Raw genomic sequence first — 22,267 nt, forward strand, 5'->3', positions numbered from 1 at the left:
CAGGCAGAAAGGACAGCGGGGACAAAGCCACTTCAGGATCACAATCCTCTGTCACCAAAGCCACAAAGGCAAAGCCAGGAGTGGAAAACAGTGAGGCTAGGGAGGTGGGCGCAAGCCTACCTGAGGACCCAAAAGAGGTTTGGTAATCTGAAAACCAAACGACGGGCAGCCCCGAACAGTGACAGTGCCCTGGGTCCCCCAGGGGCTGAGTGGGAGGCGGAGTGCAAAAGGCAGTTGCACCGAGTGGGGAGAAGTCACTGGGGCGATAGAAACCTGGCTGAGGTGGAGAGGACCGAGGGCAGAAATATACAGGAAGCGTGATGCTAGGGCTCTGTGCCTGAGCACAGAGTGTGAGGGGAAGGAAGAGCCGAGATGGACCAGGGTTTCCTGGTGAGTGGAGAATGTCATCTCTCCTGCGCTCGATCAGCCCTCAGATACTACCGAGGCCCTGTTAGGAGCCAGGGGCTGCCAGGCACTGCACAGAGCCTGAACAAAGTGGGCAAGGGACTCTCAAGGGACAGCTGTTGGGACTGGGGGTGGAAGGACACCAGCAGGACAAAAGATGAGTGTCCCTAAGTTGGACGCAGAAATAGCAAGCTGGGGTATTGGGGTAGAAAAGCAGCCAAGGGCCCATGGTGCCTCCAGGGGAGTTAGAGCCCCGGGTCTGAGTCCTCAGCTTCATCCATTATTTTACTTAATTCTCTCAGCCACTCTTCCAGGTGGGCTGGGCTCTTGGGGATTCAAGAAATAGAAAAAGTGGAGGTTGAGGCAGGAATGCGGACATTACAGGGAATCATAGGACGGGTAGTATGCTCAGCGGGCCTCCCGCAAGCTGGACGGGGAACCAGGTCAGGATGGAGGGTGCTCTTGCCTTTTTGTGTTTTCTTTTTCCCTCTCTCCCCTCCTCCCTCCCCTTCCTCCTCTTGCAAATGTCCCTACATGGTGTCTACAGACTGGTGTCAGTGGGTCCCTGGTTTCCTTTCTAATGCTCAGGGAGAATCTGATGGTGTGGCTCTCACTTCTGAAACCAGCCTCAAGCCCAAGTCTGGTAGCCAGCCACTCTTGGCCAGATTCCATCTCTAACAGTCAGCAGAGGCCGGCAAAGGAGGTTTCAGGTCCAGCCCCACTCAGCAGGGGCTTTGTTGGACGTGACCCTCTCAGAGGGGCTGAGGGCCAGGCTGGCTCTGACTGAGGTCACCAAGAACAAAAGGCAGGGATTAAACTATCCCCATCCTACAAATGAAGACACAAGTTAGGGGCCCGGCCCCAGTCACAAAGCCAAGTAAGCTCTCTTCTGGAACCAGGACCCAAAAATCCGGTTTCCCCATTCCAAACCCTGTGCTTTGTCACACCCCTCAGTCTTTGCCAGGGCTTTAACCGGACAGGGCTCTACCCCGCAGGTCCTCTGGTGGACATTTGTGCAGGCACTTGCCGTCGACCGGCCGGCTCTCTGCAGGCTGGGGGGGCATCTTAGTTCCTCCATCAGGCAGGCCTCCTCTCCCCTCCCCCCTCTCGGCTCCAGCCCTATAATTACCTCTTCTGAAGTCCACTCTAGTTTATCGACGGAGACTTGGCAAATCCCAAAGTCTCTAGACAAACACAAATTAATCAGAGATGCATGCAGAGTGAATTTAAAGTGGGAATTCACTGCCATTTCCAAGAACAAAACCAAAATACTACTTAAAACCATCAATAGAAATCTCAGGCACTACTTCTCTCCAAAACCTGGGTGCAGCTTTAGCCGCCTTGCAGCTTCCACGCATGTGCCACTCACATGCATACCCTCATTCATTGAGTTTCTGGCCTCTAGGTCAGAAGATCTGGTTTCCAACTCGTTCTCAACCCTCTAGGTGCTATAACTGACCCCAGCCCAGACCCGCAGGATCTGAGATGGACTGATGCAGACAGTCCTGAGACCAAACTGACTGCCCCCACCCCGGAGTCTAGGTGGTGGGCGTTCCTACCGAGCTCAACTGGGGTGTGGAGGGGGTGCATAGGGCCCTCTGAGTGGGTGGCTGAAGGTATCGGGGCCACACAACCGAACAGCAGAAAGTTTTGTGCTCTGGCAATTCCTCAACACATTCTCAGCAGCAGAGAGGTTTCTTCAACCACAAGGGGGCTTCTCCAGCTGACGCAGTGAGGAGGGGTGAAGGCTTGCTTTACAGAATTTATCCTGTTTAATTCTCACAGTGATCCAGGCAGATACTTTTGTCCCCCCTTTCACACATGGAGACCTTAAGTAATTGCCCAAGGTCACCGCCGGGCAAGGCCCAAGCCAGTCGAATTGAAGTGACATCTCTAACCCGACTTCCCCACCCAGGCTCTTTCATAATCAGGTCTGGTCACATGCCATCCCAGTCGCTATCCTTTACTTCATCCCTAGCCACTCTTCAAAAGTCAGCTCAAAGGCACCCCCTCTGAGGACAGCCCCCTCCCCCGTCAGCCTCCACATCCTCCCCCCTTCACCACCAGTGTAGTCCTGCCCTGGCTGTCTGCCCCGACTCGTACCATAGACCTCGGTGTGGTATCGTGTTGATCCTCTGTCCCAGAGCTTGATATAGCACCCCCCACACAGGAGGTGCTCCATCATGCCTGTTGAATGAATTAATGAATGGCTTTTCCATTTTTTCCCTCTTGGGGTTTCTGTGTAAAGGAAACACACAGACACACAGACACACATACAATGTCTTCTCTGGTTCAGACTGATGAAACAAATAATTACCAAAGGGCATATCGGATGTGGATGGATGTAGGCTGGGATGAAGCAGGAGGAAGGTACCATTTGAACCAAGCCTTGAAGGGATGAATTATTTTCTGTTGTTGCAATAAAATACACATAAAATTGATCATTTTAACCCTTTTTAAGTGTACAGTTCAGTGGCCTTCAGTACATGCATGTTACGCAACCATCACCACCACCATCTCCAGAACATTTTCATCATTCCAATCTGAAACTGTCCCCATTAAATGATAGATCTCCATCCCTACCACCCCCTGGTAACCACTATTCTCCTTTCTGTCTCTATGGATTTGACTATTTGACTATTCCTGCCCCGACTTGTACCATAGACCTCGGTGTGGTATCGTGTTGATCCTCTGTAGGATATTCCATATATTCCATATATTCCAGATGGAATTATATACAATATGTGTCCTTTGGCTTATTTCACTTAGTGTAATGTCCAAGATTCATTCATGTTGTAGCATGTATCAGAATGCCATTCCTTAAGGCCAAATGATATTTCACTGTATGTATATATCGCATTTTGTTTATCCATTCATCTGTCAATGGACATTTGGGTTGTTTCTATCTTTTGGCTGCTGGGAATAATGCTGTTATGAGCATTGATATAGAAATATCTGTTCAGGGCGCCTGGGTGTCTCAGTTGGTTAAGCGACTGCCTTCGGCTCAGGTCATGATCCTGGAGTCCCGGGATCGAGTCCCACGTCGGGCTCCCTGCTTGGCGGGGAGTCTGCTTCTCCCTCTGACCCTCCTCCCTCTCATGCTCTCTGTCTCTCATTCTCTCTCGCGCAAATAAAAAAAAAAAAAAAAAGAAAGAAATATCTGTTCAGGTCTCTGAGCTTTCAACTCCTTTGAGTATATAGCTAGGAGTATAATTGCTGAGTGTTTAACTTTTTGAGGAGCCACCATCCTGTTTTCCACAGTCACCACACTGGTTTACTTTCCCACCAGCAATGCCCGAGGGCTCCAGTTTCTCCACATTCTCTCCAACACTTAATATTTCCCATTTTTTATTTCCATCTTAGTGGGGTTCTTTCCTTCTTTCAGACTCTGAAGTCAATATGGCATAAAGTTAACATTTCTTAAATCTGAGTGGTTGCTGCATGAGTGTGTTTGATATTCTAGAGTGAGGACCACTGGTGGGGGTCCAATCCTCTCAGAGTGTTACACTTGAGGAAACAGAGGTCTGGCATCTTGAAGGTAGAAGTGTTTGTTAAATACCCAGGTGACTGAGCCTCGCAGCCAGCATGTTTGAAATACTCCAGAACAACAACAACAACAACAAAAATATTTGGCTTCCACTCTGGAAAACTGTATGGAGGTTCCTCAAAAAGTTGAAAATAGAGCTACCATATGATCCAGCAATTGCACTACTGGGTATTTACCCCAAAGATACAAAAGTAGGGATCCGAAGGGCTACGTGCACCCCGATGTTTATAGCAGCAATGTCCACAATAGCCAAACTGTGGAAAGAGCCAAGATGTCCATTGACAGATGAATGGATAAAGAAGATGTGGTATATATATACAATGGAATATTATGCAGCCATCAAAAGTAATGAGATCTTGCCATTTGCAACGACGTGGATGGAACTGGAGGGTATTATGTTGAGCGAAATAAGTCAAACAGAGAAAGACATGTATTATATGATCTCACTGATATGAGGAATTCTTAATCGCAGGAAACAAACTGAGTGTTATTGGAGTGGGGGGGGGTGGGAGGGATGGGGTGACTGGGTGATAGACACTGGGGAGGGTATGTGCTCTGGTAAGCGCTGTGAATTGTGCAAGACTGTTGAATCTCAGATCTGTACCTCTGAAACAAATAATGCAATATATGTTAAGAAAAAAAAAAGAAGAAGAAGGTAGCGGGAGGGGAAGAATGAAGCGGGGGAAATTGGAGGGTTAGACGAACCATGAGAGACGATGGACTCTGAAAAATAAACAAGGTTCTAGAGGGGAGGGAGGTGGAAGGATGGGTTAGCCTGGTGGTGGGTATTGAGGAGGGCACGTTCTGCATGGAGCACTGGGTGTTATGCACAAACAATGAATCATGGAACACTTCATCTAAAACTAATGATGTAATGTATGGGGATTAACATAAGAATAAAAAAAATATTTAATTGAAAAAATATATATATTTGGCTTCAAGAAAGAAAGCAAAGACTGACAGGAAGGGGAGTAGTTAGATGGAGCAGAGGAAAGCAAGGAGGCCAGGGGATGGGGCTCCTGGGCGACCCTCTGAGTTGGGCTCTGCGCAGAGCCTACAGCAGGTGACAATAGGGAAAAGAAACATGGGCACCACTGTCACCCTTCCTAGTATCTTCACCTGCACACCTCCCCTGGCCCAGCCGGCACAGCCAACGGTTATGGGTCTACAAACAGGGGTGAGTATGATCGCTTTTAGCTGCACCTCTAGAAAAATTTCAACTTAGAGAAACACTCCTAGGCTATTCTGGTCAATATTCCTCTAATGATTTAGTTCATGTGAAGGGGCTATTTATTCTTTTTTTTTTTTTTTTAGTGTTCCATGATTCATTGTTTGTGCATAACACCCAGTGCTCCATGCAGAATGTGCCCTCCTCAATACCCACCACCAGGCTAACCCATCCCCCCCACCCCCCTCCCCTCTAGAACCCTCAGTTTGTTTTTCAGAGTCCATCGTCTCTCATGGTTCATCTACCCCTCCGATTTCCCCCGCTTGGGGCTATTTATTCTTATACATTTCCTTAAAATACTCCTACGAGGTAGAGTAAATGAAAGGTGACTTTCTAAAGACCTACATAATTGAAGATCAAAGAGTCCAAGAATGTCAGTTTGTGGAGTAGTGGACGTAGGATGCCTCATTTCATACAGGGAGGACAGCGATTCCAGGAATGAGTATGCTTGTCCAGGCCACACTGTGGGTCAAGGGCTCACAGCCCAGGGTCCAAGGCCCCTCCGGGTTCCCCTCCTGTGGCCTGAGTGTCCTGTTCCCTCTTTGGTTCCTAGGACCACAGATGGGCAGGGCTGCTGGGTTTCCTAACTCTGGGTACGAAGGTTGTGCTCTCTTCCTAAAGCTCTGTGGTGCTAGCTAGTTTCCCCCTTTTCTCTCCCACAGTAGATAAGCCCACCAGCTGCTTCTCCTGCTCCTGCCACCCTCCAGATGTTGACGTGCCCCCTCCCCCCACTGCTGCTCTCCAGGAGGGACCAAGGATTGGCTCCTTCATCCCGTTTATCACTTTCCCCCCAAATCACACAGCTTAGTTAACCCGTAGGGGTCTCCAATTCTCTGTTGGGGCTTCTCTCCGGTAAGTTGGGGGTAGAAGGATCAAAAGGACAAGTTCCCCAGTCATCTTCCCACCTAGAGGTTCTGTAACTCAGGAGACGCATGTATACATGTTTTGTCTTTTTCTTTCCCCATTTCCCTTTTGTCTTTGCCTAACACATTTCCCGGCCCACTTCCAGGCCCTTTGCCTCCCCTTTCCTGCCATGATTCCGAATCCAACAATGTAGACTCTTTCAGAGCTGTATGGAAACTTGGAATCAATAGGGAATCCAACTGTGTGACCTGATGTTAAGGATGCAGTAGCCCAGAGAGATGCCAGTGCCTGCCCAAGGATACCAGCAGCGGGTGCTTGGCATCAGGGCTCAAACACAGTCAGTGTCCATCTGCTTTCCTCGGGGCTCAGCTGCCCGTTCTCCCTGGGGAGTCCAACCCCGGGTCATCCCGAGCAAGTCACACAGCGCCACTGCAGTTTGCCAGAATTCTGGTGTCTGGGCAGTTGCCAGGGTCTTGACCTTGGATTCCCTTCCTTGATTGTCTTTGCTGACTTTTCTTGTGATTGCACAGATCACCACTTCCCAGATGAGGCTCAGGCAAAAATGCAGCTGGACCGGAACCTGCAGGCCCACAGGTTCCTCGGAGTCCCCAGACAAGACCTTAGGAATCGTTCATCCATGCCTGGAAGCAGAGAGCTCTTCCCGCTTTTCCCCTTCCAGAATGCCCTTCCCCAACCCCCTCAGCAGAGTCCCGGCTGGTCCTTCCAGACCCAGCTCAGCGGGCTTCCTCCTCCAGCAAGGCTTCCCAACATGTCCTGAAAGTATTGAAGGATTGAAAGAATTCTCAAAATCCTTAACACTTTCCCCTAAGATCACTTCTCATTCCATGACAGAAAAGAATGACGATCCTTTCAGGTCTTCTCTCTCCCAACAGGCTCTAGGATCCTGTGAGCAGGAACTCAGGAAAGGTCCCTTGGTGGCCAGTCAGCATTGGCAAACCGCAGGTGTCTGGATTTAGGGGTTTGTCGTGGGTCTGTGGACCCCGCTGCAGGCTGGCAGCCCCTCACACTGAGTCACCAGCTTCTAGCAGTGGCCGCTTCCCCAGCGGGGTGGGCTCCCGGAGGCTCTCGTGGCTGCCCGGGGGGCCACACCAGCGGGAGCAGCTCAGCCTCAGTCCTCCTCCATCCAGCATGGCCGGGCCCCCGCAAACTCTCATTCTGGGTTTCGGACCACCACGGCCCCCTGGCTGCCATGCCTGGCTGCTATTTCTTCCAGCTCTTTTGTGCACACTTCTTGGGTCCCTTTCAAGTGGTTGGATGGATGGAGTGGGATTTTATGTCTTCTCCCCCAGAGTCATTGATTGGGGGGAAAAGGGTGCAAGTGGGAAGACATTATTTAGGGATTGGCCCAATCTTGCAGAAACAAGATTTTTAAAAAACGAAATACAGTTGACCTACGAGGTTATAGGAGCTTCAGGTGTACAACATAATGACTGGACAAGTCTATGCATTGCTCAATGCTCCCCACGGTGAGAGTGGTCACATCAACATTATTACAATATTATGAACTCTCTTCAAAACAAGGTTTTCTTAGTATCAAAGGAAAAATGAGGCTCCTGCCCAAACAGCCTCTGTGGCCAGTGGGAGTGAATTGGAAGGCCATCTGGAAGGCATGGGGTGCATCTCTGTAACCCTAATCTGAGATGCTTCCCCGATAGGCCCCGTGTGCTATTTCTAGCTCACCAATCTGCTTCCCCTTAGAGGCACAGCAGGGTTGTTGTTTTTTTCCTTCCAAGGGCCAATTTAGTTCAAACCCCTCAGTTTCAAGGCTGGGAACGGAGGTGCTGAGAGATGGAATGGTCCAGGGCCACGTGAGGAGGTAGTGGCAGGACTGGGGTGGGACTCTAGGTCTCCAGACTCACAGTCCACGGCTCTTCCTGCAGCAACCACTGTGTTAAGGAGAAACGCAAGGTCTCAGCCGTTTCCTCCACGATGGGAGGCGTTACTGCATCTGGCCAAGACCCCAATCCCGTTCTGCTCAAAAACAGCCTTTCTAGAGCCTCAAACACTGGGCTCCTCACTATAAGGACGGCCTGGCACATAGTAAGTGTTTGCAAGTATTCGTGAAAAATGGAGGCATTCTCCACAGGAGTGACTGTATCCCCAAGAGAACAAAAGTTGGTTCTTCAGGGAGAGTAAAAAAACCTTAAACACATACAGAGAGAATATAAACAGATACAAAACGTGTCTGTGGCATTAAAATTTCACGGAGGACTAAGATCCTGGCCACCAATTACAAAGTGCAGGGGGTGAGGGGAGTCGCCCACACCACCCAGTAATTCTCGGACACCAGCGGGGTGTCCTACAGTTCATCTCAATTTTGACAATATCTGGAGATGATAGCGTCAGGTTAAGGGTTCAGTCCTACAAGCCTGCCCCGAGCCCCGTTCCCTCTTCAGATGCCAATCCCAAGTTCAGGCTGTCTGTCCCTGTGCTTCTGACTGATCAGCTCCAGGTTGGCAGTTCCAAAGACCTCCTTAGGCTTGATTAATTTGCTAGAGCAGCTCACAAAATTTAGGGATACATTTTACTTACTAGATTACCAGTTTATCATAAAAGGATGTAGGGGCGCCTGGGTGGCTCAGTCGGTTAAGCGACTGCCTTCGGCTCAGGTCATGATCCTGGAGTCCCGGGATCGAGTCCCGCATCGGGCTCCCTGCTCGGCAGGGAGTCTGCTTCTCCCTCTGACCCTCCTCCCTCTCATGCTCTCTCTATCTCATTCTCTCTCTCTCAAATAAATAAATAAAATCTTAAAAAAAAATTTAAAAAAAATAAAAAAATAAAATAAAAGGATGTAACTCAGGAACAGCTATCTGGGAGAGATGCACAGGGCAAGGTTTGCGAAAGGGGCATGGAAGCTCCAGGTACGCCACTCTCCCCCAGTCTCCACGTCTCCACGTCTCCATGTCTTCATCAACCGGAAGCTCAGCGAGACCTCTCCTTTTTTGGATTTTTCTGGATGCCTCATGACGTAGGCAAGGTTGATTAAATCATTAGTCGCTGGTGATCCAGTCAACCTCCAGCCCTTCTTCCCTCCCCAGAGTCTGGGAGGGTGGGACTGAAAGCTCCAGGCTGCCAATCGCAGGTTGGTTCCCCTGGCAACCAGCCCCCATCCTCAGGTGCTTTTCAAAAGTCCCCGCAGTTAACAGGAAGTCAGGTGTGGTTGAAAGGAGCATGTATGGATCAGCATATCTTGATCATTCTTACCACTTAGGAAATTCCAAGGGTTTTCGTCAGGAGATTGGTGCCAGAAACAGGACTCGGACCAAAGATCTATTTCTTATTATGAATCATGATATCACCAGGAGCAATTAGGACAAAATGTCTAAAAAGGCTCCTGGAGGGTGGCGGTAATAAAAACAGAAACACTGGAATATGGGCTCTGGCTGGACTCTCCCCTGCACCCTTGTCTAGCTGGGTGACTTTGGGCTGCTTACTTAACCTTTCTGGACCCCAGTTTCCTCTCAGTCAAATGGGAATACAAATCATATTCACCTCAAACAGAGCTACCAGCTGTTTCTGCAATCACTCAACATGCAGAAGAGTACTAGTCGGTGCCAAGGATTGGAACTGGTGTTATGATTTCAACCACCCAGCCATCCACCCACTCCCCCACTCAGGGCTCCACCCTCCACTGAGCATGGTACCAGGTGCTTTGTCGGATAATAAAGTGCACAAAGCCCTTCAGGGTCCTCAAAGGGGAAACCAGAAACTCCATCATTACTGGCAAAAGAGCCTAATCTACCGTTACACAAAAAAATTCAACTGAATAATTTAAAAGATTAAATTGGCTTTATCGAACAATTCATGAATTGGGCAGCATCCCATCTAGCAAACAGAAAGGAGATCTGTTGAGCTGTAGAAAAGGAAAGGTTTTAAAGCAGAGAGGGAGTGAAAAAAGGAAATTATTAGCAAAGAATGTATTGTTTTAGGCAAGGTTGCCCTCCTAAGGGGAAAAGAAGGGGTCTATCAGTAAATTTCCTAGTGCTGACCAGGAAATTCCATGTTGATTGGTTAAAGGTTACATTCCTGGGGGCGGGGGGGGGTGGTGTTGAAACTGCAGTTAGGTTAGGTATTAAGTCTTGATTTGCTGACGTGGGACCTTAACGTCAGTGACTCCATTTTGGGTCTGTGGTTTTCTTTCACACGACTTAGCCAATGCTAATCAAACTCTAACATGTATAGGGCTCACCTGGGGGTCTTGTTAACACTCATATTCTGATTCAGTAAGTCTGGGGGGGGCCAGAGATTCTGCATTTCTCTCTTTTCTCTCTTTAAAATTTAAACATTTATTTATTTGTTTGTTTTCCAGCCTTCTGCATTTCTGCCCAGCTCCCAGGTGATGCCGACGATACGAGGCCAGGACCACAAATCCACAAATGGAGGAGGCAAGAATTAAAGAAGCTGTTCTCTCCTTTCCCATGGTTAGCCAGCCTGAACAAGTGGTATTTCCCTCTCTCTGCTGCTGGCTGCACATTACTTTGCCATCTTATGGGGCCCACAATAATATGTGTAGAAGATTTCACGCTGGTAAATTCTGGAACAAAATCATCAAGGCGAGTTCATCCTGTAACCTGGGGTCACGGCCGGCCGGTCTCTGAGTATTTTGAACACTGTGTTACCATGGGTTCGCTTCAGTGCTCCTGCTGGATCACAGAGTTATATTTGTTTTTCTTTCATGATCAAAATACTTAAGGGGGAGGGAAGGGCAAAGACAAAGGAGGGAAGGAGAGAGAAGAGAATAATTAATGCAGCTTCTCAACATCTTTTTGGAAACAGCCTCAGGTAGCTGCGATTTCTTCTGGCAGAGACAACTGAGAAAATGAAAATGGGAATCCTTTATAGTTCTAGCAGCGCAGAACTTTTGAAACCAGGCCACTACGATCATACGGTGTCTGGGGATCTCGTCCTGTCACTCGCTTAGAATTTTAAGTGTAATTCAACTGTGGTTTCTGGAAAGTCCCAGAGCAGAAGGGATCATGGCGTGGGGTTTGGAGCCAAGCACAGGCAGGTCCTAGATGGCAAGGAACAACAGTCTTTTATTATTAATTATTAGTATTATTATCAATGCATTTGAGGAGCCGTTTTCTCAGAAAAAGAATAACCTGTTAACACATAAAGATGTGCCAACTTGGACCTTCCAGAGAACGAAGTTGTGTGTTTGACTTGTGGTTTGAGGGCTGTGGACAGCATTCAAATTCTACCACACATGATTATTATTGCTTAATTCACACCATAACTGGGCACACCAAAGTCGTGAGTACTTAGAATCCCTGGTCCAGCCCACCGGTGGGCCTCCTCTAGGGTTGCTGTAAAGGTGGGACTGCTTGGGAAGCTCTGAGAAATGTTTTCCTTAGCAGGGTCATGTCTTGATGCAAACAAGTTCTAGGGGCGCCTGACTGGCTCAGTCAGTAGAGCCATGTGATTCTTGATCTCGGGGTCATGGGTTCAAGTCCCACGTTGGGCGTGGAGCTTGCTTAAAAACAAAACAAAACAAAAAAAAACACGTGCTGCAGGCTGGAGAATGGATGTGTCCAGATTGGAGTCCCAGCACCATCATTTATGACGGGCACCATTGGGCATGGTTCTTCACGTTGTAAGGATGCTGTAGGATGAAGCACACAAAAAACTGAACATAATATCTGGCATTGAGGGAGTGCTCAAAAAACGGTAGTGGGTGCATTCAGAAGTGCTCAGTTCTTGGGGGCAGTGGTGAAGGAGCAGGTGGAAGAAAGAGCTAAGAACTTAGAAATCTGTTTTTCTTCCAATGTCTTCCTCCGTGCACACAGAACCAAATTCAACACCCCTTCCCCTAAGCCATATACATACATCCACCTGCCTAAGCTTCTTGCCCATTCCCTACCAGGGATGAAGCCCACTTGGCCACATCTGTCAGAGCTCTGGACATGGTTTCATCTTGGCCAATCTCCCACCCTTCTGCCTCTCCAGCTGACACTTGGCTGGATCTTGCTCTTCTCGGCTCTCCTTCAAATCGATTGCATCTTTCTCCACTGCATAAAATAAACTTTACTTACAGCTCTCCAAATGAATTGCCCTTCTTTGTCATTGGATGGGTTTTTAATTGTTTTGTGAATTGTATCTTATTGATATGTCATAATTTTTATAACCATCCTTCCATGAAGGGGTGTTTGGGTGATTTCTAGATTTCAATATTCTAAGTAGAACATCTAAAACATCCTTATATGATTATCTTTCTTCCTTTTTAAAAAAGTTTTATTGAGGTATAACTGACATACCATATAAGTCACCCATTTAAAGTGTAGAGTATAGTGGTTTTTAAAATAGTAACAGAGTTGTGCAACCACCACCACAATTAATCTTAGAACATCTTCATCAGGGATGCCTGGGTGGTTCAGTTGGTTAAGCGTTGGCCTTCAGCTCAGGTCATGATCCCAGGGTCCTGGGACCGAGTCCCACATCGGGCTCCTTGCTCAACGGGGAGCCTGCTACTCTCTCTGCCTGTCACTCCCCCTGCTTGTGCTGTCTCTCTCTCTCTCTGACAAATAAATAAAATCTTAAAAAAAGAAAAAAAAAACTTCATCACTCTATGAAAGAACCCTCATACCCATTAGCAGTCACCCTATTCTCCCCCCATGTTCCCAGCTTTGGGCAACCACCAAACTATTTTCTGACTCAATAGATTTGCCTGTTCTGGAAATGTCATATAATACAATATTCCTAAAGACCATCCCATTCCATGGTCTTTTGTGTCTGGCTTCTTTCACTTAGCATAATGTTTTCAAGTTCACCCACATGGTAGCAGGTATCAGTACTTCATTCCTTTATGTTGCTAAATAATACTCCATTGTATGGATATATCACATTTTTTTTATCTACTCATCAGCTGATGGACATTTGAGTTGTTTCCATTTTTGGTCTATTACGAATAATGCCACTACAAACATTTATGTCCAAGTTTTCATGCGGATGCATGTTTTCATTTCTGTTGGGTCCACTGCATAGTGTTGCCCTTAATCAGGTGTTGTTTTCGGTAACTTAACTCTCGTTCCTAAGCTTAATTCACCATCTTCCTCCCCTCCCCAAATCTGCTCCTTCTCCAAAGTACATTACTGGTTCGGCCACCGACGGTGTTGCACAATCCAGAAACTTACCAGTCATCCTTTGCACCGGCCTCAGCTCCCCATCCTGCATCCCACTGCGGCCCAAGCCCAGTGCTAGCAGCTCAAAGAGAAGCTTTCCCCAGAGGAGGCTTTGCTGACATTCTAGAATCAACTGGGAATTAATCAGAAGTAATTCTTCACACACTTATAGCCTCCATTACATTTGTGGGATTATTAGATCAATGTCTGTTTGCTCACAATTGTATCTCAAGCGCTTAGCACAGTGCCGACTTTCTAGCAAAGCTATCAGCCTCTTAAGATTGGATGTGGATCACATTTCTTTTATAACAACTCCCAGATCCCAATACAAAAGTATTGTCATTGAAAATGTGTTGGCTTGGGCGCCTGGGTGGCTCAGTTGGTTAAACGACTGCCTTCGGCTCAGGTCATGATCCTGGAGTCCCTGGATCGAGTCCCGCATCGGGCTCCCCGCTCGGCGGGGAGCCTGCTTCTCCCTCTCCTGTTCCCCCTGCTTGTGTTCCCTCTCTCGCTGTGTCTTTCTCTGTCAAATAAATAAATAAAATCTTAAAAAAAAAAAAAAAAGAAAGAAAAAGTGTTGGCTTAAACTGCTTTTCTGTCTTTTGGGGGGAATTTTTAAAAATTAAGGTATAATTTACATATAGCAAAATTCACCCTTTTGGGTGTACAGTTCTGTAAGGATTGATTGATCTGTTGATTGATTGATTGATTTAAAGTAGGTTCCACGGTGTACAGTTCTGTAAGGATTGATTGATTGATTGGTTGATTGTTTGATTGATTTAAAGTAGGCTCCACACCCAACGTGGGGCTTGAGCTCACAACCCTAAGACTAGGAGTCGCATGCTGTACCGACTGAGCCAGCCAGGTGCCCCCAGTTCTGTAAGTTTTGACAAATGTCTACAGTCAGGTAATCACCGCCACAGTTAAGATGCAGAACATTTCACCACTCCCCAAATTTCCATGTGCCCCTTTGTAGTCAACCCTTCCCCTCCCCTGTCTCCTAGAAGCGTCTGATTTGTGTTTTTTGTCCCTATGGTTTCACCTTTTCCAGAATATCTTACAAATCTAATCAAACGTTATGTAACTTTTTGATTCTGACTCTTCTTTCACTTCGCACAGTGCATTTGCGCTTCACCAATGCTGTTGCGATAGATTATTCCTTTTTTATTGCTGAGTACTATTCCACTGTGTGGATGAATCCTAGTTTATCCATCCCCCAGTTAAAGAACATTTCGGATGTTTGGCAATTTGAATAAAGTCAGTATAAATATTTATGTACAAGTTTTTATGTGAACCAAGGTTTTTGGTTTTACTTGGACAAATACCTAGCGATGGGGTTCGGGGTCATATGACAGTGGCATGTTTAACTTCATAAGAAACTGTCAAACTATTTTCCAAAGTGGTTGCAGCATTTTGCATCCTTGCCAGCAGCATGTGAGGATCCTGGTTGCTCTGCATCCTCACCAGTGCTTGGTACGTGGGAATTCTCACCGAGTCTGGAGTCCAGTCCTTTATCACGTAGGTGATTTGCAAGTATTTTTTCCCAACTGAGGCTTATTATTTCATTCTCTTTAAGATACCTTTTGAAAAGCAGAAGTTCTTAATTTTGATTAAGACCAGTTTATTACTTTTTAACATTTTATGGATCATGCTTTTGGTGTTGTCTCTAAGAACTTTTTGCCTAAGTCATGATCATGAAAATTTTCTCCTAGAAATTGTATACGTTTAGGGTCTACATTTAGGTCTTTGGTCTCTTTTAATTTCTTTTTTATCTTGTGAACTTTTCATCTGCTTTGGGGCCCAAATCTAATCTATGGTTTACTCATCTGCGTTGCTGTCCAGCCTTTCAGCTTGTTGAAGGCAGGGACGGTGTCTTCTCTGGGTCGGCAGGGGCGTGATCCTGAGAGGGAGCGCTCCTTCAGCTGTTTGCCCCGCCCCTCATATGACCCACCCTAGTCCTGCCCCTGATTGGTTTCACGTTCATATTTTCCACAACCCAAGCATTACGTTTCTCCCTTTAGATATTGAATAGTTACTGAAATTTTAAAATGAGATATTAGCATGGCTTTAGGGTTGCTTTTCCATTGAGAATTAAGGGAAATTAGCACAACTAGTAAAATCATTTCTAGTCACTCAACAAGACCTGACTGTGGCCAGCCACTTGACCACCTCCCGTGGCCCAGACCTCCAGGAAGTTATTTCATCCTATGTGACCTTCCTATAACAGTGTTTATCACTTTACCCAGAAACCAGGGATACAGTGTTGTACGACCAGCCAAAGTGCTCTGATGGGAGGTTTTTAAAACCTGAAATACATTCAGGTGGAAAGTAACAATGGTTATGGAAATAATGTGTGAGCCCAACAGTGGAAGGATAAGGGCCAAGCTCCCAGGGCCACTTCTCACTCGTTCCCCTCTCTTGTCCCACTCATTGTACTTTTCCCCCCGAATGTGAGTTTTCATGTAACATCTGCTTTCAGGCTACACGGGGAGGAGGGAAGGAAGCTTCTCCATTCAAGGATCCCAGATTGAAATTTACTCTCAGAGTTCTAGAGTCCAAAAGTCCCAAATCAAGGTGTGGGTAGGGCCGTGCACCCACTAAAGAGGATTCCTTCCTCTTCCAGCTTCTGGTGGCTCCTGGCGTTCCTGGGGCTTGTGGCCACATAAGTAGGATCTCTGCCCCTGTCCTCACATGGGCTTCTTTGCATGTATCTCTGTCGTCGTCGTTGTCTTCTTTTTAAAAATTTATTTATTTGAGAGTGAGAGAGTGAGCATGAGCAGGGGGAGGGGCAGAGGGAGATGGAGAAGCAGACTCCTCATGACTTAGGCAAAAAGTTCTTAGAGATGACAACCTCCCAGGAACCTGGGGTCATGACCTGAGCTGAAGGCAGATGCTTAACCAACTGAGCAACCCAGGTGCCCCTCTGTGTCTTCTTTTTGGTCTCTTGTAAGGACCCTCATCATTAGATTTAGGGCCCACCCGAAACTAGAATGATCTCGTCTCCAGATCCTTGCCTTCATTATATCTGCAAAGACCCTTATTCCAAATAAAGGCATATTCTGAGGTTCTGCGTGGACATATCCTTTGGGGGTTCACTATTTCAACCCACTATCAATGCTTTATACATTGGGGTTCAAAAATAAAAACAACTAGGGGGTTGCCTGTCTGGCTCAGTTGGTAGAGCATGCAACTCTTGATCTCAGGGTCCTGAGTTCAAGCCCCACATTGGGTGTAGAGATTACTTAAAGTAAATAAATAAAAACAACTGCTTTCACGTAAAAGAAGCATTTGTCATCACGAGTCCTGGCTTCCTGGTTCTTACTCCCGCTCCAGCCAGTTACCTAATTTCCTTGGAAGGACTGTCTCAGTAGAACACTTAAGACTGGAGTTCTTTTCACTTATCCTGCTAGCTAGCACACAATAGGCTGAAGAAATAGCACACTGGGGAAAAAAAGTAAGTCATCTGATAACAAAAACAGGATTTCTAGGCCATTTTTTCAACATTTAGAGGTTTCTTACAGTTGTGGGCAGAGAAAGGGAAAGTAGATGCCAGTGGATTGTGAGCCTGACTAGTTCTCTCTCATCTCAGGCTTCTCTCTTTCAATGGAGACAATCTCCTTAATCTTCTTGAAAATGAGGCAACATTTGAGCGGATTCTGATTTCATCTGCTCAGAGACCTGGGCTCCAGGGGTGCTGAAGGACGGTGCTGGTGACTCTGTAGGAGGCCACTGGGGACCCTGGGCCTCCCTGCAAGGGCAGACTTCCAGGCCTTGTCTGACTGCTGGTTCCATGAATTAGGGTGACAAGGAGTGACCAGGCCTGGTGATAGATGCTTGGGTTAGTCACAGACCAGCTCTGCTCTTGACCTGAGACTAGGCCATGCAGGGCAGGTGTAGGGCAGAATCCCAAACTTGGTGTATCATCAGAATCCCATGGAGATTTCCCAGTTTTGTTTAAAGATACAGCTTCTCAGCTCCCACCCTAGAACTACCGAATGAGAATCTCCTTATGGACTGAAACATGAACTTTATAGTTAGACCTGGGCCCAACCTTCTTGGCTGCTCCCACAGGGAGCTGAGGGAGCCTGGACCAAATCAGGCAACCTCTAATTTGCGTCACCACGGTCACCCCTCACCCATAGTGCTGGAAGGGATCATTGGTAATGTGTACAGAAGTGCACATTTGGTGGAAGCCATTTGATTAATGATGAATAAATATTAGCAATTTATGGTGAATTGTCTGAAACACCTTGTTTTTATGTGAAGGACAGAGGTAATGGTTCTATTCAAACAAAAACAAAAACAAAAAACCCCAGGAGAATCCAGCTGATTTTTGCTCCTATCTGATGGGAGGTGATCGCCAAGAACATTTTCTAGCTTTCATTACGAGAGGTGTATTCCAACACAAAAGCAGGAACGCAAGGACCTACTTTTTCTGTGCCAACCATGTGTCCAGTTTAGAACAAAGTGTTGATATTCCTGGCCAGGCCCCACCTTGCCGAGAGAGGCTGGTATTATTTGTCTCTGCAAAGATGGTCCTTTTGGCAAATCGTTAGAAAACCACGCACTAACGTGGAGGCCCTGGAGAGCTCTGACAGCCTTCGGGGGGGATGTGGCTTTTGGATGCGAAGGGTTAGAAGCAGAAGAAGTGAAATGATCTACACCAAGTACTCAGCCCAGTGCCTGGTGTTCCAGATGTTTGCAGTTGCCACTGTCCACCCTCTCCTTATCATCTGGACTCCTGTACCTTGAGTCAGATTCCCAAACTCTGTGTCTGGAAGCCGCCCGAGGCTCTGCCCTGCCTCCAGGCCCTTTGGGCTATTCTGGGAAGTCCCGCCACTAAAGCATGCTAAGGGCAAAGCAGCAACTGCTTCTGCTTTGGAGAGGTTTTTCCCAAGCCAACTTTTCTTTTTATCTGAGGGGAAGGGCTGAGTTAAGACACACAGCCGCAGGGGGACAGCACAAATAAATATGGAAAAACCTCTCTAGGGGCGGCCATTGTACTTAGTACAATGGCAATGGAGGGGCCCAGAGAGCATTTTTATCCAGTTGAGATTAGAAAGTAAACTAATTATAGACATATTATCCCCTCCTCCAGAGCCCTGACTCGCTACAGCCCACCCCTGAGGGCTATAGGAGTGGAAGGGGGAAGACTAACCTTTTGGCAGAGTCCTGGCCTACTGCAGGAGCGGTGGGGGCGGGGGGGGGGGAGGGGAGGAAATTTAGGGTGTGGAGGCAGGTTCTCAAGCGTGGAGTTGGGATTCCCAGAAGTTTTGGGCACTAGTCCTCTGACCTCCCCGGGCTTTCTCCAGCGCCAAGTCCCCACCCTTCCCAGGGCTTTCCGGCCAACAATGAGTGAGTCCAACAGGGCAGGGCTGGTGACACACCCAGGCAGGGCTGGCCTTGCGGAGAGGAGGAACCCCCTTCCCTCGTTGGGCAGGAGGGGCTGAGTAGGACTGGTGGCTTTCTGGAGCCGAGGAAATGTGCCCAAATACTGTAAGGACTGGCAGCTCAGCCTTTGCTGCCTTGGTTGTTTTGAAGTAATACAGTCAGAAAGATCTTTCTGGAAGCAAAGCCATCTTTCATGAAAAAGAGTCTCAGTTCTTCTGCAGGTGCTGTTTCTAAAGCATTCCTCATGTAGTTTAGGGAAATCCTCCTGACCCAGGAAGCACTGGGGCCCAACAGCTTCGAAAACCGTTGGGAGGAGCTGAGCCCCGAGCTGACACCTTGGGATGCTTCTATTTTGAGCAGCCTGCCACCCTGGCTGGCCACAGTGCCCGTGGGGGCAACCGAGCCCTTCTCTGCATGACACTTGCCTACATGCTGAACTTGAAACTGGGGAGTTGGGGGCTGCTGGTGGAGGGGTAATGTAAAGAGCTGTAAGGAATAAACCACATGATACACCTAGCTCAGGGCTGGGCACATATAGCTCCTTATTACATGGCAGCGACTTTTTTTTTTTTAATAAAAGATTATGCTTGACTGTTCATCTTGTATGATGCCAGGCCCTGTTCTACAGGAAGCTCACAATAACCCTTCGAGGTCGCTATTATTACTCCTCTTTTATAGAAATGAAAATTAAGGCTTAGAGAAGTTAAGCAAATCGTTAGTCATTACCCAGCTAATTATTGGTGGACCTGGAACCCCAAGCCCAGCCAGTTTGACCCCATCCATAGCCAGCACTCAGCTGCTGTGTGATACTTTCTGATATTACTATTCACTGGCCCATCTTCAGAGGATTTCAATCCTAGAGTATTATTGGACAAAGAGTGGGCTGTTATTAAAGCATATTAAAGAAGTTGTGGGCTTGGTTTCATGCTGCAGTATTTATAAAGGACTGGGGGAGAAAAAGCCCAGAACAAAAACTAAAATTCTTGAATGGTGAAACTATTTAGAGTAGTACCAAGAAACCCTCATTGCCCCATACCACTTATCAATGTAATACTTTCCTGTGTCTGAGCACTCCACCTTGCTTCCTTCAGCCTAAGCACCCTAGAATGTAGCCAGAACTCAGGTAGTCACTCCTCATTTACTGATAAGGAGACTGAGGCTCAGAGAATATGGGGTTCTTCAAGTCTGAGTGGCTGATTACTCTTCATAAAGATCGCTGATGTTTCTTGAGCAATTACTATGTCCTGGGTACCGTGCGGTGCTCAATATGAATTAAAATGTAGCAACAGTCCTTTGAAGGGTCTTAGTATTTTGTTCATTTTGCAGTAGAACAAGTTGAGGCCTAGGGAGGCGAAATAACTGGCCTAAGACCCAGAGCTAGTGAGTACCCCCCAAGCTTGCTCATAATAGCACCTTAGCAGCTGTGTTGGGGCTCACCGCCTAGTGAAGGGCACTGGCCAGTCTCACATGGAGAACCTCCTCTCTGCAGCGCACCCCAGGAGACTGGGAATGTGGGAGAGGCAGTCCTTGCCTTTGGAAGGTCATGGAGACACAGAGGAGAACAGGATGGGATTTCAAGTTAGGCCTCAGTAATCCCAGTTTTACAGCTTACTGGTTGATGATCAGGCATATTTCATAGGCGCTGAGCTTTGGTTTCTTCACCTGTATAGCAGGGCTACAGTGACCTGTCTTGGAGGGCTGCCCTGAGAAATACGGTTCACATAAAGCCTGGCACTCAGTAGAGACCGCACCACAGTTCACCGTTCTGCAAAGCTAGCAGTCCTAGGCAACGTTTGAAAAGTGTCCCACGTGATGTTCAACCATAGGCATGCAAAGAATTTCCTGGGGCAGGTTGGGCTGGGCTCATCAAGGCAAGCTCTTAGAGAGGGTGTGAACTCAGGCTTGTCTTTGATTCAGGACAAACGGAGCCCATGGGAAATTCACATGGGTAACTCCCAAGAGCTATGGATGACTGCTTTCAAGTAGTGTTGCCATTACCTCCTGTCCCTGGGGCCAGATCCTCCCGCTCTCCAGCTCCTTGAAGAACTGGACATTGTACGGGAGAAATGCCATGCCAAAGCTGCAGAGGTGGGAGAGGGCATGGTATGTTCAGGAAACTCGCAGTGGTTTGGAAGAGCTGGAGGGCAAGGTTCAAAGGTGGGGCATTGTGGGAGGGACAGCAGTGGACGAGGCGAGGGCCACGGGCTGTGAACTTGGCTATGTGCGAGGGCTAACCATTGGAGTTAACACAGGGGGTCAGCTTTCAATGAAATGGTGATCATAGTGGCAAAAGCCACAGAGAGCTCCAGAGAGGGCTGAAGGTAAACGCTGACTGTGGTCATCAGAGCCCAGAGTGGTGATGCCGGCGCAGGTGGGGACAGAAGTGAATAGAACACAGGCCTCTAGCTGGGCCTCCTGACCTGTTTTCTACACTAGTAAACTAAGGTGCCAACTGTCTGGAGCACAATCTCAGTTTCTGGCTTTGTGATGAGGGTCCACATGAATGCTAGTGTGACTGGCCCCTGGACAGGTGTTATGGATTGCATGTTTGTGTCCCCTGGCCCCCCAAATTTATCTGTTGAAATCCTAATCCCCAGTGGGATGGCATTAGGAGGCAAGGACTTTGGTAATTAGATCATGAGGGTGGAGCCCTCATGATGGGATTAGCATCCTTAGAAGAGACAGAAGAGCTTGCTGCCTCTCTGCCACGTGAGGACACAACCAGAAGACAGCTATCTACAAACCTAAGCACATTCTCCCCACACACCAGATCTGCCATCACCTTGACCTTGGACTTCCCAGCCTCCAGGACTGTAAGAAATGAATGTTTGCCGTTCCAGCCACCCAGTCCATGGAAGTCTGTTAATAGCAGCCTGAATTGACTAAGACAACAGGCTTGACAGACACGCAGTAGAATGGCTATGGTCTCGAGTCTAAATACATCCTTGTATTTTCCAGCAGGCCCAAAATTGTGGCAATGAGAATAACGTGTAAATCAAAATCTAGAAGACTTTCTCACTTAAAGTCTGATAACGCAGGGGAGGTCAAAACTCTGAAAGACGTATTTCTACCACTATACTGCAGTTTCTTAGTAAGTGGCCTGCTCTCACGGTGGTTCAGAAGCTCTGTCCTCAAACGTCAACTCCCCCTTCTTGTCAAGATGATGAGACTGTCACTGCTCTGAGTCACAAAACCACACACCAGGTAGATCAGCACAGCCCAGTAGCTCCTTTTAAATATTTTCCCTTTAGGGCCGCCTGGGTAGATCAGTGGGTTGGGCATCCGACAATTGATTTCGGCTCAGGTCGTGATCTCAGAGCTGTGAGCCGGGAGTCTGCTTGAGATTCTCTCTCCCTCCCCCCTCCCCACACCTGCTCACACACTCTCCCTCTAAAAAATACGTATTTTCACTTTAGTCAACTTGGTCAATTTGGTCTGGATTACTGGACAAACAGTCCTGGAATATACCATTGCAATTTGTTGTATTTCCCCTTCTCAACAGCCTTCCTGTGTGCTAAAAATGCATTCCTAAGGCTCTGGTTTGATTCTGGTTTTGTGTTGGTCATCGAAAGTCGGACCGGTACTTCTTGAAATGGGACAGACCTTTAAAAGGTGCAGGGGGGGGCGCCTGGGTGGCTCAGATGGTTGAGCGTCTGCCTTCGGCTCAGGTCATGATCCCAGGATCCTGGGATC

This window comes from Mirounga angustirostris, unplaced genomic scaffold, assembly GCF_029215605.1.
Source record: "Mirounga angustirostris isolate CCGP_5_RB_7025 unplaced genomic scaffold, mMirAng1.0.hap1 SCAF_6, whole genome shotgun sequence".
Classification (NCBI taxonomy): domain Eukaryota; kingdom Metazoa; phylum Chordata; class Mammalia; order Carnivora; family Phocidae; genus Mirounga; species Mirounga angustirostris.